Source organism: Pongo pygmaeus, chromosome 2 (genome assembly GCF_028885625.2).
Source record: "Pongo pygmaeus isolate AG05252 chromosome 2, NHGRI_mPonPyg2-v2.0_pri, whole genome shotgun sequence".
Lineage (NCBI taxonomy): Eukaryota > Metazoa > Chordata > Mammalia > Primates > Hominidae > Pongo > Pongo pygmaeus.
The window spans coordinates 199722369-199737963 of NC_085930.1; the positions used below are offsets into that span (position 1 = coordinate 199722369).

Here is a 15595-nt window from a genome sequence, read left to right on the forward strand (position 1 = left end):
CAGTGACAATGTTGTGAGCAGGTGCTGGGTCCCAGGTATCCAGAGATAAATAAAAATTTTGAGCAATTAATTTTCATAAGTGATATCAAGAAGTAAAGTATCATGAACATTTCTATGGCTCCAGTTACACGGATATTTCACCTTAGGAACTGAAGATCCGCCAGGGCAGAGGCAGCCTCTGAGTTTTGTACTGCTGTGCATCTTTAGCAGCACGGGCATCTGCTGGTTTCATTTCCTTCCCAATCACCTGGGCCCTTTTCTTATTTCACATATTTTTTCTCCTTTTCCTTAAATGCTTTATCTGAATCTTGATTCTTGAAAATAAATTAGTAAGATTCAGTTAGGTAGGAGGAGGAGAAAAGAAGATGTGATGAGCAAGGTATGTGCGAAGACTCGTCAGTGTGGTAGGTGGCTTTGGTTAGGGGGTTTCAGAAATGGGGACAGGTCATGAAGGGCCTTGCCAGTCAGGGAAAATCATGAGGCACTAGCAGTAGGAACACAGCAGAAGGTGCTTGAACAAGAGAGATGACTTAATGAAAGCCTTTATAACGCTTCTCGGGATATATTACAGACTACCATCTAGAGTGGCAGAGGGCAGCTGAAGGAAGCCTCTTGCAAAAACTTGGGGAAATGGAAATGAAGGAAGAGAAATATTTGTTTTGAGATTATTTCCTTCTGTGTAACCTATTAGTTCTTTTATTCGTTCACCATACATGTATTGAGTGCCTACTTTGTGCCAGGCACTGTGCTAGGCAATGGGTATATTACCAGTGGACAATATAGATTTAGTCTTGCTGTCATGTCCTGTTGCTTGCTCATATGAATGTCAGTTCAAGACAGCAAGAGCTCAGGACTGCGGAGATCGCATCTACATCCTGTCGTGTTCTGTGCCGGCACAGGGTGGTTGCGAAAATCGTGTAGTCTGAATCGATTCAAGGCCTTGCAGCATCATTGCTAAATACGTCGAGACAGGAAGAAAGGGCAGGGTGGCACCGATCTCAACTGCGAGAGCACGATCTTGCAGTGAGCGCATGTGTGCGCCTCGGTGTGTAGTGAGGGGCGTAGCTTCCCACAGCGCCTGGCAGCGTGTCAAGCTGCGCTACAGGACTAACCCTCTCCTTTCCCAGCGCGCTCAAGCCCGCACAGGCGGTGGCAGGGAGCCGAAGGGGCCGAGCGCAGCCTTGCATCCGTCCGCAGGCGGGCCCGGCGCCGCTCCTCCTGGCGGCGGGCGGGACAGTGCAGGACGCCGCCCCGCGGCCGCAGCTCCTAGAAGCCCAGAGCGCCGGTGGATCGCGAGCCAAGGCGGCGGGTGGAGCCTGAGCCGTGAGGCCGTGGCCAATCGCGCCGCTCCGGGGGAGGAGCCCCAAAGGGGGAAAAGAAAGTGCGGCGGAAAGTAAGAGGCTCATTGGGGAAGACTGCCGGGATCCAGGTCTCCGGGGTCTGCTTTGGCCAGAGGCGCGGAAAGAAGCAGTGCCCGGCGACACTGCACCCATCCCGGCTGCTTTTGCTGCGCCCTCTCAGCTTCCCAAGAAAGGTGAGTCTCGCGCCGCCGTGAGGGCTCAGAAGTCACCAAGCCGCAGAATCTCAGGGCAGATGGATTCTTAGAGATCCTATCGTTAAATCCTCCTACTTTACAGAAGAGGAAACTGAGGCACAGAACGGAGGCAGCGGCTGGGATAGGTCATACTGCTAGTTAGGACTGTAGCCCGGATTCGAACCCAAACGTTCAGAGACCCATCTTTGCTTTGCAGGGATTTAAGTAACGCAGTTGTGGGACGTCGGCTCGTTGCCGCCCCCATCCTCAGCCCTTTGAGGGTTCTACCCTTGTTTTCCTCCACACCGCCCCCTCCCCGCTACCGCCCCCCGCCCCCATCTCCTCCTTGGTTTTTCCAGACCGCTGCTGGAAGCGCTGAGGACAGAAGGAAGCGGTGTGTCCCAGCATGCCCACTCGGTATCATGTCTCTCTCAGCCCAGAGCTGTGACAGCCTGGGAAAATGCTGCTTGCAGCCTCACTCCCTCTTCCCCTGACCTGCTTTCTCAGAAAGATGCCCCTGCCGAGGGTGTCAGACCAGCTTCTGGAGGAGCACTGGGAGAGGGGAGTGAGGCCCGGGCGCCAGTAACCTCCTATGATACTGTTTCTTCCCAGCCCCAGAGGAAGCGGAGCTAGTGGCCCTGTGGGGCACAGGGTGCCCCTCACTTGGGAAGAGCTGACTTCATGGAACCATAGAGCCCCTTCCCTCTTCTAAATACTGGGAGGGAGCAAGGAAGCTGAGTTAAAGAGAAAATCACAAACATAAAAGCAAACTTCTGCTGTTTCCTTTAAGAGCTAGCCCACAGCCTGTCTTCCCTCCACCTTCTGGTTGTGAAATTGTGAACCAGGGCGCCACGCGAAGCATTCTGCTGCTCTGCTGTAGAGATCCCTGGTTTAGCTACTGGATGAGAAAGAGGATTTGAGTTTTGACTCCAGCTCTGCCATGTATTAGCTGTATGAACTTGGGCAAGTTATCTCACCTTTCAGATACTGGGTTTTTCTTTTCTTTCTTTCTTCCTTTTTTCTTTTTTTTTCAGCTGAAAAATGGAGATTTATAATGGTCACAATGAGCCCTTTGGGTAGTTGGGAGGATGAAATGGGATCATTCAAGTAGCATGTTTAGCACAGTGCCTGGCCTGGCATCTGGTTGGTTCAAAACCAATGGCAACTATTGTGAATATTGTTACATAGTAACCTTGCAGACAGTGGGTTTTCAGAAAGGTGATTTCATACTACCTTACAGAGGCATTTTAAAAAATCTGTAAATGTGGTGTCTTTCTTCTTTTGAATTTGAGCAGCTCTTTTATAAGAATTTTCTGAATGTTGTCCATATGTGATGTGGATCATGGATGCTTAGCTCGAAATGTAAGATTGATGTTTCTCGGTGATGTGAATTTCCTACTAGTTTTTAGGTCAAACCTCAGGCCTGTGAACTGCCCTGATCTGAGACATCCTTTATTGGCAAAGAGGGTCTTGAAATGGATGAGAGGCAGAAAGACAAGAAGAGAAAGTTGGAAGTTGCAGCTATGTTACAGATTATTCTAAGCCTTCTATTCTTGCTCTCTTAGGTCAGTCGAGCAACCTTACATTTTTCATCTAGTATCAGAAGACAAACAAAATTCTCATATATTTCTTTTGGATTGTACAGAGATGCTGCTAAATGCAGACCCTTCTGGACACAAACTTGCCTTATTTAAACACAGACACACAGATATTCACATGCCCACACTAGTCTTCCTGTATTATTGGTATTTTAAAATTAAATGAATTCCCTCCCACACCCTTACCCTCCTCATGACAATTGATTTTATTCTGATGGACTTCATGCAATGATTTGCTACTATCTACTGGCTTTACCATGAGTCCTTAAATTGAGTGTCCAGCATTTGTAGTTGGCTGCCTCCTTCACAGTCCATAGCATTTGTATGCAGTATTCATAAGTGCTTGAGAACAGAGTGTGATACATCTTGATGGAAGAGCCCAGTGGTGCCCACTTAGGTACCTCCCACACCAAACATTAATAAAGGATGGGATCACCTGCTTCTATAAGCTTGTTCCATGTACACGCATTGTGGTGAGCTGGCTAGGATATGACTGAATGTGTGCCTGAGAGACAGGGGCCTTGTGGGGGAAAAGGAAAATGTTCAAAATAAGGTCAGATCATGAGGATGGAAGGGAAATTAAAAGCTAATTCCTTTGATTCTGATTCTTCAAAGAAAGGTTGGTCAATTATACCCACATCTTTAGGAAGATGATTACTTGTTACCAAAACCATATATATGTATAGAACTTTAAAATTTCCAAAGTGCATTCTGCATATATGATACTCCTTGTTACTTGCAATAGCCCTGGGAGGACATGGCAAGAATATTAATAGAGGAAGGAGCCCAGGTTTTGTGGTCAGACCTACTTGATTTCAAATTCCAGCTCTCATGCCTGAGTAGTTGGGTGATATTGAGCAGTTTATTTAATCAGTTGACGTTTCTGTTTTATCCAGTTCTAAAATGGAAAAAAAAATGCTTACCTTAAAAATCTGTATAAAGAATAAATTCAATAGAATAATGTCAAGTACATGTAGTGAATAGGTGCTCATTAAATGATATCTCTTCTTAGCTAGTCTCAATTTATTTAGAACACATCTGGAATGAGAGTCAGAGAAATGAAAAGTTGCTAGAGGTCATGTGCTAGTATGTTTCAACTCTAGGAAGATAGTTCACACCTTTTCATGTCTAGTTTAGGGCATTTTCCATCACACTCTGTTTCCTCGCCAATGAGATATTTAACAATTTACTTCAGTTACAAGGTTGACCTTATTTGTCTGGTTATTTCAGGATATCCTTTTTGTTGAAAAGTGGGTATTTCCTTGCTAAGAGAACAATCCTTAAGCACAGGTCTGTAGAGTTTAGTGGGGCCGACTGTCATAAGAGGGTATTTAAAGCAATGGTCTCTAAGACAACCTTCCTACTCTCCTGTGTTTGATGTAATACACCTTTGATTCCTAAGAGAAAGGGTACTAACTAAGAAGACATAAAGTACAGAATTATATCACTCTTTTCTTCCTGTTATGAGTGGCTTCTTCCCTCTGCCATCCTCATGCTAGTTCAAAGGCTGGGAAGAAGATTGAACAACAAATGTTATGAGTGTCCATAGCATTATTCAACTTTTTTTTTTGACAATTTTGTGGGTACTGACTAGGGTAGACAGAATAATGTGCAAAAGTGGCATTTGCAGAAAGAGACCACTGCTTCCTGGTGGTGCTGATTACTTGTCTGGAGTTTCAGTCCTCCTCGTGGAAAGTGATGGCTGGAGGCTCGTGTTGGAAGATGAAGGGATCTGTTTCTGGCCCAGGCAGTGGGGCTGTTCATCTACTGAGACTTCTCATAGGCCATTAGATCTCTCTTCTTTGTAGCAAGCACACAGGCTTGCAAACGCAGTTGTAGAAGAAACGTTTTGCTCCTTGCTTTTGGCATTTTGGAGCATATGTTTGCTCCCAAAGGTAAGCAGTTAGCATCATCTTACCTGGCACGGTTAGGAAAGCAGAATGTGGCTTGAGGAAATCAGAGGACGTAGAAAAAAACAAAGATTATCTCCAGCCTATACGCAGCTTCATTTGTTGCTCAACTTCATCAGGCTTTTGCTGGTGACACAGATGTAGGATCTGGTGAGTCACCGTTGCCTTGCCCGTGAAATATTAAAGAGAGCCACCTACTGTGCTCTTTGCCCATTTTGGAAATTGTTCTGTGTAGAAAAAAAAGAAGAAGAAAAGAAAAAAGAAACACCAAAGAATAGGAAGGTTACAGTACATTTGGTAAGTGATATTTCGGTGGATAAATTCAAGTTAGCCATTCATTTGCTGCCTTTTTTTTTTTTAAATGATAATGCATGGTTTACACTGATAGGGTTGTTAGGAGACATCCCTTTGGTCTGACTTTATTCTAACTCTCTCTAGCAGCTGTGGTAGTGTGGATTTTGAGAGTCTGGCTGAAATCTGAGGCAAGTTATTCTATAGAGGTGATCTTTCGGCTCTGGAGCTAGGAAATAGGGACACTGACACCTGCTTAGAAGCTTAAGTCCCTATTTATTTCAACATCTTATTCATAGAAAACATTTACACTGATTCTGTCTTCTGCCAACAACTCCTTCAATGTATTAGTCTGTTAAATTACGATCATCATAATTTAATAGCTACTCTTTACTTGTCTCCATCATTATTTGTGGTGAGTATCTTAAATATATCATCTCATTCAATCCTCACAATAATCCTATGTATTTTTTTAGGAAACTGAGGCTCATAGAGTTAACATAGCATGGCCTATGTGTTAGTCTGTGTTCATGCTGCTGATAAAGACAGACCCAAGACTGGGCAATTTGCAAAAGAAAGAGGTTCATTGGACTTATAGTTCCACATGGCTGGGGAGGCCTGACAATCATGGCAGAAGGCAAGGAGGAGCAAGTCATATCTTACGTGGATGGCAGCAGGCCAAAAAAGAGAACTTGTGCAGAGAAACTCTCATTTTTAAAACCATCTGATCTTGTGAGACCCATTCACTATTACGAGAATAGCATGGGACAGACCTACCCCACATGATTCAATCATCTCCCACTGGGTCCCTCCCACAACATGTGGGAATTATGGGAGCTACAAGATGAGATTTGGGTGGGGACAAGATTTCTAAAAGCCAAACCATATCAGCCTGTGTAAAAGCACAAAGCAAGACATGATGCTGAGACTCATCTACGCATTTTATTCTAGAGTTAGGAAGAACTTCCAATTGTCCCACCTCTGGACTAGAACTGAGGACTTAGACTAAGACCAATGAGCTACCCAATCATCATCCTACACCCTCATCCTGGTACTACCTTGCCTGTGACTGAGAAATATCTTTACCTTTGGACCTAAAGTGTGGGAGAGCTGAACTAGATCATCTCTAAATTTCTTCTGCTATAATGCATTGTGTATCTTTAAAATTCCTTTCAACTTTGAGATTCTGTAATCACATCTATTTGCAAAAGTTAAAGCTAAAGTGGAGAAAGGGGAGTAAAAAGAAAATACTCTTATTGTTTTATTCCCTGGAGATGTATTTTTCTAAACAAACAAAGATGAGCAAGAGAAATCAGCATTTCATCAGCACATGTATTTTTGTCATTTCATTTAAACATAAAAATAACTCTCAGATATATGTTATTATTTGCCTTTTACAAATGAAAGAACTGAGGCTCAGAGAGACTTATAGACTTGCCCAAGCTTTCCCAATTAGTAAAGATTGGAACCTGCATGTGCCTGAGTGCAAAGCCTTTTGGTCCACTACAGCATATTTGCTATATACCACACCATGAAATCTGGAAACTCATATAACCAGATTTGTAAACGCCTCATCTCTGTATCCTGACATCACACTACCTCAGCTTCTGTCTTCTCCTCTTCTTCTACTCTTTCCTTTCCAAACATACTGCTCCAATCCTTTCTTGATTCTCTCCAGCTCACAAAACCCCTTTAAATGCATATAACATCTTCTATCTCTATTGTTATTATTATTTTTTTTAACTGTGGTCCAGGAATTTGTAATTTGTGCTTTTGTTTTTGCTCATCCACTTTGGGCACAGGACAGAATAAGCCATGCCATCAGCTGAGAGACTTACAAATGTCTCTATCTATCTAATCTGTGTGTCAATCATCTTTCTATCTAGCTCTATTTATTGGTAAAATTAAAGAAAGATAGAACATATTAAGCCCCTAGCTCTTAATAGTTGGCACCTAGAAGGGACTTGGTAAATATTCATTCCTTCCTCATCATTCAGCACTGCTGTTTACCCAAATCATTACTCATTTAATGAATCTCAGATGGAGAGGGGGAGTATATTGAGTAGATGCCCCAGCTGGTCTAAGAGAATGTGCCACAGTTTGGCAAGCAATTGGGATGATAAAGGATAGGAAATGAATGTGATATTTACCTTAAAATATCCACTGAGGATATGGTTTATTCTGCCCTATGCCTAGCGCAGTGACTCATGTATAAGAAGGGCAAAATTGAACGGATGATGGGTTCATATTATGTCAGTAGGCCCAAAATTGACTTTCTGGATTTCTCGTGCTCTATCAATAACATTAGTTGTGTCAAAGTTTGCCTCTACAGACTAATAAAGTAGTTTTAATTTCCTTTAATTTTGTGGTCACAAAATCAGACAATGATAAGGAGTCATAGGCTCCAAGAAGGTTAGACATTACTGGCTCAATGATGGGAAAACCCATGTCTGTCCTAATAATAAAGGGTGTTTTGCAGAAAACACAGTGAAGGATGATGCTGAAGTGCATGTTTGCATATATTGACAGCAAGACCAGTGTCAAGTGTCATAAATAAATTGCCAGAGAGAAAGTAGGAAGTTTCCATTGAAGTGGGCAGCTGTAATGAGCTTCGCTCTCAAGATTTCTAAAAGCATTGAAGAATTTACATCAGTTCAATTATTATTTTCAGTTGAACATAAGAACAGGTAACCTTTTATGTCTAGTTTATAACCAGCAGATGCTTGTGATTTCTACCTTTCTGGCACAAAAGTCCTCGTGATCACACAGCTTCCTCCTCTGCCGATCAATGCTAATGGCAACAGAAATGAGAAACAGTCATTTTATAAGCATTATGTCTGGAAATGTTCCTTTCACTGATAGCAGTTTCTTAACGCCAGTATGGTTAGATGCTATGGCAACTTAAAATTGTGTTTCCATAATATAGTGGACATTGACGTCAAACTGATCTGCCTGGGTTTGACTTTGGCCGAATTATTTGGTCTATCTTTGCCTTATTTTTATGATCTGTAAAATGGGGATAATAAAACCCATCTTGTCAGGCCTTTGGTAAGTATCAACCATATGCCATGACATTTGTTAAGAGGCTTATGCATAGGGATTTTAACCTCTATTACAATTAACAACAGCAATGAGAGTTGTTCCATTGCATGCCCAGATGGATACTAAATTAGAAAAAGAAAGATCCGGGTTGAAATAATAACAGTTTTTGTTTATGTAGAACTTTAAGTCCTCAAAATGCTTGTTATTGTATATACAAAGGTATACACATATAACTTTTTTTTTTTTTTTACAATAATTCTGAGGTAATCAGGGCAGGTGTTACTAATGTTTTACATCCTGAGTCTCAAAGGGGCTACATATTTGCTATGGCCAAGCAGCTAATAAATAGTAGAACTGGGACTTGGACCCTAGTTTTCTAACTCCAAGATTAAGTTTTGTTTTTTTTTTTTCCTCAGTCAATCAGCCCTGGTCCTGGTTAGTTGCATTTCCTTCTCCAGACTCCTTGCTTTCACCCCGAAAATGAGCAATTTGGAAAATATTATGTCTAAGGTAGAGTGTTTTAGAAATCTGTGACTGTAGAACAATGTCTTAGGAGGTATCTGATTGGCCTCAGTGAGAATTACAACTGAGTGCTGCATGGAGAGTCAGATCCAGAAAGACCCCTTTATGTCCTTGAGGATGTGATTCTGCCACATTACTCTGACCTACAGACCATTCCCCATCTGCCCCATCCCCTTCAGGACCCAGGTTTGGGGATGGGAAGAAAAAGTAGATGACTCGGTTAGGCACATGTACATCTAATATTTGGGAAATGATAATAGAGCCTTTCTTAAAAAAAAGCAAGTTCTGTATCACCATTAATCTCCATAGTTTTCTACAACAAAATAAAGGATAAAACGTTTTGCTTTAGTTTGGATTCTAGCATTATGAGTACACATTTTCTGCTTTCTTCTTTTGAGCTTTTAGTGCCCACAGAAGAAGCTTGACTCTCATTAAAATGTGAGTTGTTTCTGTTTATAGAAATGATGGAGACTTGAGAATGGTAATACACACTAAGTAGCACTTTTCTGGAAGATTGTACTTCAGTTTCCCAATTACAGAGTGAGACATTGGTGGGGGCAGCAGATTGAATGGATAGAGTAGATAGTAAGAAGTAGGCTGGCTTTGGAATCAGGGCTGGGTTTGAATTGTAGATACTGCATGCTTAGCCTGTCCAGACTTAGTTTTCTCATCTGTAAAATGGAAATAAACATGCCTGCTCGCCCTTCCTTCCTTCCTTCCTTCCTTCCTTCCTTCCTTCCTTCCTTCCTACTTTCCTTCTTTCCTCCCTCCCTTCCTTCTTTCCTCTTCCTTCCTTCTTCCCTTCTTTCCTCTTCCTTCCTTCCTATTATCTATCTATCTATCTATCTATCTATCTATCTCTATTTATTAATAAGGTTCAAGTAAGATAAAATATATTAAGCCTCTAGCTCTTAATAGCTGGCACCTAGAAGGCACTCAGTAAATATTCATTCCTTCCTCTTCATTCAGTGCTGCTGTTTACCCAAAGCCTCTCTCATTGATGAATCTCAGATGGAGAGGGGGAGTATATCAAGTAGATGCCCCAGCTGGTCTAAGAGAATGTGCCACAATTTGGCAAACAATTGGGATGGCAAAGGATAGGAAATGAATGTAATATTTACCTTAAAATATCTCAGTATCTTTCATGTGTAGGAGGAATTAGACCAGTGATAAATTGCAGTGCATGGGTCTTTCACATCAGAATCATGTGGATAGCTTCTGAAATGAGCAGATATCTAGGATTTCTGCACGGAAATCTAAGAATCACTGGATTAGAATTTTCAGTACTGAGAGGCAGGATATTGTAGGGGTTTGAATTTGGATTCAAATTCTGCTCCCTCAGTGTAAACCTAAGGAAGTTATTTAACTTTTCTATGTTACTCATTGGGTTGTAGGGAGAAGTAAGTAATTTAATACCTATGAAGTGCCTAAAACACAGTTTTGTTTACTGTATAAGCCAGTCTTTGAAATACCTTGCATTACTTTGTTTAACTTACATTTTATTTCCTCTCTGACTAAATGTCCTAGATAACTACTTGGACTAACTCTTTCATTTGCTTAAAGTCTTTGTTCAATATCTTCTCAGGGAAGCCTACTTGGATTGCTTGAATTTGCACGGGTTGGGGTAGGGGAAGCAGGAATCAGGCTGCTTGCTCTCTGAAATCCTGATCTCCCTTACCCTATTCTTATTTTTCCTTTATTCTGTGGCATTTGGTACCTTATAAGCTTACACATACTATTTTAATATTTTATTTAGTCTATTTTTAAAATTTAACTTTTATTTTAAGTTCAGGGGTACATGTGCAGGTTTGTTACATAGGTAACCTTGTGTCATGGGGATTTGTTGTACAGATTATCTCATTGCCCAGGTATTAAGCTTAACACCCATTAGTAATTTTTGCTGATTCTCTCCCTCCTCCCACCTATCACCCTCCATGGGCCCCAGTGTGTGTTTGTTTTCCTTTATGTGTTCATGTGTTCTCATTTAGTTCCCAATTCTAAGTGAGAACATGCAGGATTAGGTTTTCTGTTCCTGTGTTAGTTTGCTAAGGATAATGGTCCCCAGCTCTATCCATGTTTCTGTAAAGGACATAATCTCATTCCTTTTTATGGCTGCATAGTATTCCATGGTGTATATGTACCATATTTTCTTCATCCAGTGTACCACTGACAGGCATTTAGGTTGATTTCATGTCTTTGCTATTTTTAATAGTGCTCAGTGAACATACACATGCATATGTCTTTATAATAGAATAATTTATATTCCTTTGGGTGTATACCCAGTAATGAGATTGCTGGGTTGAGTGGTATTTCTCTTTGTAGGTCTTTGAGGAATTGCCACACTGTCTTCCACAATGGTTGAACTGATCTGTTCAACTGTATAGTTGAACTGAACTGTATAGTGTTCCTTTTTCTCTGCAACCTTGCCAGCATCTGTTATTTTCTGACTTTTTAATAGTAGCCATTGTGACTGGTGTGAGATGGTATCTCATTGTAGTTTTGATTTGCATTTCTCTAATGATTAGTGATGTTTTATTCATATGCCTGCTGGTTTCATGTATGTCTTTTGAAAAGTATCTGTTCATGTCCTTTGCTCATTTTTTTTAAATCGGTTTTTTTTTTCTTGTAAATTTGTTTAAGTTCCTTCTAGATGCTGGATATTAGACCTTTGTCAGATGCATAGTTTGCAAAATTTTTCCCCCATTTTGTAGGTTTCCTGTTTGCTCTGCTGATCATTTCTTTTGTTGTGCACAAGCTCTTTAATTAGATCCTATTTGTCAATATTTGCTTTTGTTGCAACTGCTTTTCGTGTCTTCATTATGAAAAATCTTTGCCCATTCCTATGTCCAGAATGGCATTGCCTAGGTTGTCTTCCAGGGTTTTAAGTCTTTAATCCATCTTGAGTTAATTTTTATGTATGGTGTAAGGAAGGGGTTCAATATCAATCTTCTTCATATGGCTAGCCAGTTACCCCAGCATTACTTATTGAATAGGAAAACCTTTCCTCATTTCTTATTTTTTATTTCACCTCCGATGTAAAGTCCCCAAGGACAGAGACACTTGATTTGCTTATTGCTGTATCCCGAGTGTCTAGAATAGTTTCTAGCAAATAGCAAATGGCCAATAAGGAGGCAATGATACATAAATAAGTATATGGATAGATGTTAGTGTGATTATTTGTCCCCAAGAAGTAGAAAGAGATAGAACTGGATGACAGTAAATTATACATGTAATTTTGAAATAAAATTTGACATACATATATGAGCATATACACACATATATACACACTTACACACATACATATATATGTATATATAAGTATACGTGTGTATATTTGGAGTGTTGAGTATATATTTAAATATTGAAGTAATAATTTATGTCTATGTACATATATATGCATGTGTACATGTATATATGTGTATGTAAAAATAAGTATAAGTGTCTATTTATCTATATATTTAGGAGTTTTTCAAAGCTACCTGAGGAAACAGAGGTGTTGAAGTGTTTACTTGTTAGGTTGCTATAGCGATAGGGAGAAAGACGAAAATATGTACACATGAGTAAAGAGACAACAGACAAACAGAAGAAATAGAAGTGATTTCAGGACAAGAAATGAAAAGCTAAGATTAAAACAGCAACCAACTTTGGAGGGACGTAGAAGAGGGACAGTTTTTAAGTACAGTAGTCAGAGAAGTGATCTCCGAGAAACTGACATTTGAACTAAGACAAAAGCCTGAGAAGGACCCAGGATAGGCCTGAGGTCGTCACTGAGGTGATGGGCCAAGTAAGAGGCAGTGAAGAGCTAGAAATAAGATTCTAAGATAGGCAAGGGCTGGGTCAGACTGGTCTTGCAGGCTATGGTGAGGAGTTTGGATTTTATGCAAAGTGTAGCAGGAAGTCACTGAAAAGACAGAAGCAGGATGATGACCAGGTCAAAGGTATTTAGAGCCTTGAACAGAAAGTGAAGGAAAATGGAAGAACTTATTTATAAGATGAGAAGACCAACTGCTCTGATTTCATCATGTAGGCTGTTATGAACAGATGAGAAAGACAATTTGGTTTCATTGATGTTTCATTCATAGCCTCTCGTTCCCATTAGAACATTGTAAAGGGGAAAACAAAAACCCAGCTAAAATAGGGAAAACCTATATATGTATATGTGGCTTTGCTTTTTCTCAAATGATACCATTCTTATTTCCAAATGCATTAAGTAATGGATGGAAATGTATGCACTATTGCTCAATTCAATTCAGCTGGAAATTTTACAGTTCTTGTGTAGGTGTTTTATGTAATCAATTCCCCAAAACATTGAACCTAGAGCTATTTCCTTATGAAACTTCAGCTACCAGTTTCTGAAATCTGTTGTAGTGAAGAGTAAGCATGTGAAAGGCAAATTAAATTCCATACAAGATCAATTTCTTCTTTCTGACTCTACAAATTTAAATGGTACCTAACTCTTCAAGAAGTAGCTTACAGGTCATCTCTTCTGTGATGTGTTTACTGGGCCCATGCACATATAATCTCATACATGCCTCTTCATGATATGAGTTTAAAATAGCTTGATAACATATGCCAGACTCTATTTCAAATTTTCTATAAATAATTTCTTTTTGAAGTCTCGGAATAACCGTATGTGGCAGGTGAAGTTATAATCACCATTTTACACGAGACAAAACTGAGACCCGGAGTCATAGAGTTGATCAGTGGTAGAGTCAATATTGGAAATTGAGCAAGCTTAATCATTATACTATTCTGCTGTTTGATTGTAAATAGTAAACCTGCACATTTATTCACCTCTATTTGTCCCACTTACTTTGTGGTGCCTTATATGAAGGAATAGTTCAATAAGTGTATTGAATCAGTGAATTAATCTGTGACCTATTCTTTCAAGTTGTATCATTTCATTAGCAAATAGTGATAAAAACGTGGGTTTTAGACTGAGACAACCTAGGTAGGCAGAAGGTACTCACTACCTCTGTGATATGGTAAAATTGCTAAAGTCTCTAAACCTGTTTCTTCATCTATGTTGTTGGCACAAATTTAGGGCTGTTGTGAGGATTACATGAAGTGTGCATGTAAAGCACTTAGCACAGTTACTGGAACATAATTAGAGCTAAGTCTATCTGAACTGTTTTTATTATTTTTTGAACTAAAATAACCTCCTCAAACATGATTATAATTACGTACCAGGCAGTTGTTTAGTTGTGCTTGTTTTATTAACTTTCTTTTAAGAATCAAAGCCAAAGATTCAATCATATAATCAGTGCTGTTAATTTTGTTCCAGGGCTCATTCTGGCACCCTGCCCTCAGCAGGGCATGCAGTGTGGATTCTGAAAGGCCCTCTTATAGGAAGGAAGTCCAGTTCTGGAGAACAACATGAGAGCAAAAGGTGCTGTGTGACCACTGTTTTTTCCTCATACATCTGACATAGCTAAAGGCAGCACTTCCAACCTTGCCTATCTATCTCCCTAGCCTGGATCTACCTTGCTGGAAAGTTACTTTGTATTCCAGCGATGATCCCAGAGCATTTTGGGTGACAAGGATAAAACAGCATAAGGCTAAAGTTTTGCCCCAGATAACACTTAATGAGGTTAATTTACAGAACTTGCTGGAGGTTTAGGACCTAATATTGATCCTGTGCCTCTTGTGTGCCAGGAGCTGTGCTGAATGTTTTAGTTTCATTATCTCATTCAATCCTTACTGCAGCCATATACAAATTTTAGTCGTAAACCAAATTTACAACTAAAAAATAAAAATAAAAAGTGACATGCTTGACATGCTTGCTTCTATGTGTGTTTTGCGGGGCTGTGGTGATAAAATCAAATATTTCTTGTGTTTTGCCACATTTTTCTTTGAAAGCAAATTTTGCAGCTTTGCAACACCTTTGGAGTCTCCAGGGACCTCCCCTGTAGTGAAGACACATTTGGCAGAGAAATAAGGCAAAGGTTGCATGTGGAAGGCAGGAAGTTTCATTCCAGTTGACAGTTTACTTTGACCTGGAAGAAGCTGGTAACAATGAGCTGAGTTCTATTTTGTGGATTACATTTGTTTGTTTCTTTGTAGGGAACCAATATGGTGCTTATTTATGTTTTTTTTTTTTGCTTTTGTTCTTGTTATGGGATGTTTAAAAGGTGTAACTTTTATCCCTCTACATTTTTTTTTCCAAGTAAAGTTCAGATGTTTCGATGTTCCTGACACTATTTGATAAATTATTTTAAGGAAAGGTCTACACACACACACATACACACACACACACACACACATACACACACACACACGAGAATGGTGCCTGATTCATAATTGGCACTCGCTATATATTTGCTGAATGAATGCATGAGCAAATAAATGCATCTCCTTTTTCATCTTTCTCTCTCTGAGAATGGGAATTGCTGCAGGATTTTTTTAAATGGCAAGTTTCAATATATACCTTTCTTCTTAAATGTTTGCTTTAAGAATAATTGCAGAAGGAGATTATTCTAAAATATGGAGCATTACTTAATCTTAGTTATGCAGGACAGCTAATTGGAGTGGACTATAATTCCTTTGGAATTTATTGAGGTGAGATCATTTACTTGTATACTAAATGGTCTCAGACTGATATACTGTTAAATTTGTGTAGTCTGATTTTCATAAATTCGCTGGCCTTTCTCTCTCTTATTGTCTGCTAATTCTCATTGCTTTCGGCATATCTGGCTCTC

The 15595-nt window shown here is 40.0% G+C and overlaps 1 protein-coding gene across 8 annotated transcripts in view; it reads left to right on the forward strand.

Moving 5' to 3' along the window:
- Positions 1 to 1353: 1353 nt before the first annotated feature.
- The window catches only part of IL1RAP (interleukin 1 receptor accessory protein), a 144609-nt gene continuing 130367 nt past the window's right edge, over positions 1354 to 15595 (forward strand). For 3 of the 8 annotated variants that reach the window (XM_063662560.1, XM_063662562.1, XM_063662559.1), the window contains exons 1-2: positions 1379 to 1534; positions 14182 to 14286. The gene's annotated coding sequence lies outside the window, so the exon portion shown is untranslated. Of the gene's footprint in view, positions 1535 to 14181; positions 14287 to 15595 lie in introns of all 8 variants that reach the window. The other 5 variants (XM_063662561.1, XM_054482609.2, XM_054482605.2 and 2 more) reach the window with 4 other exon arrangements.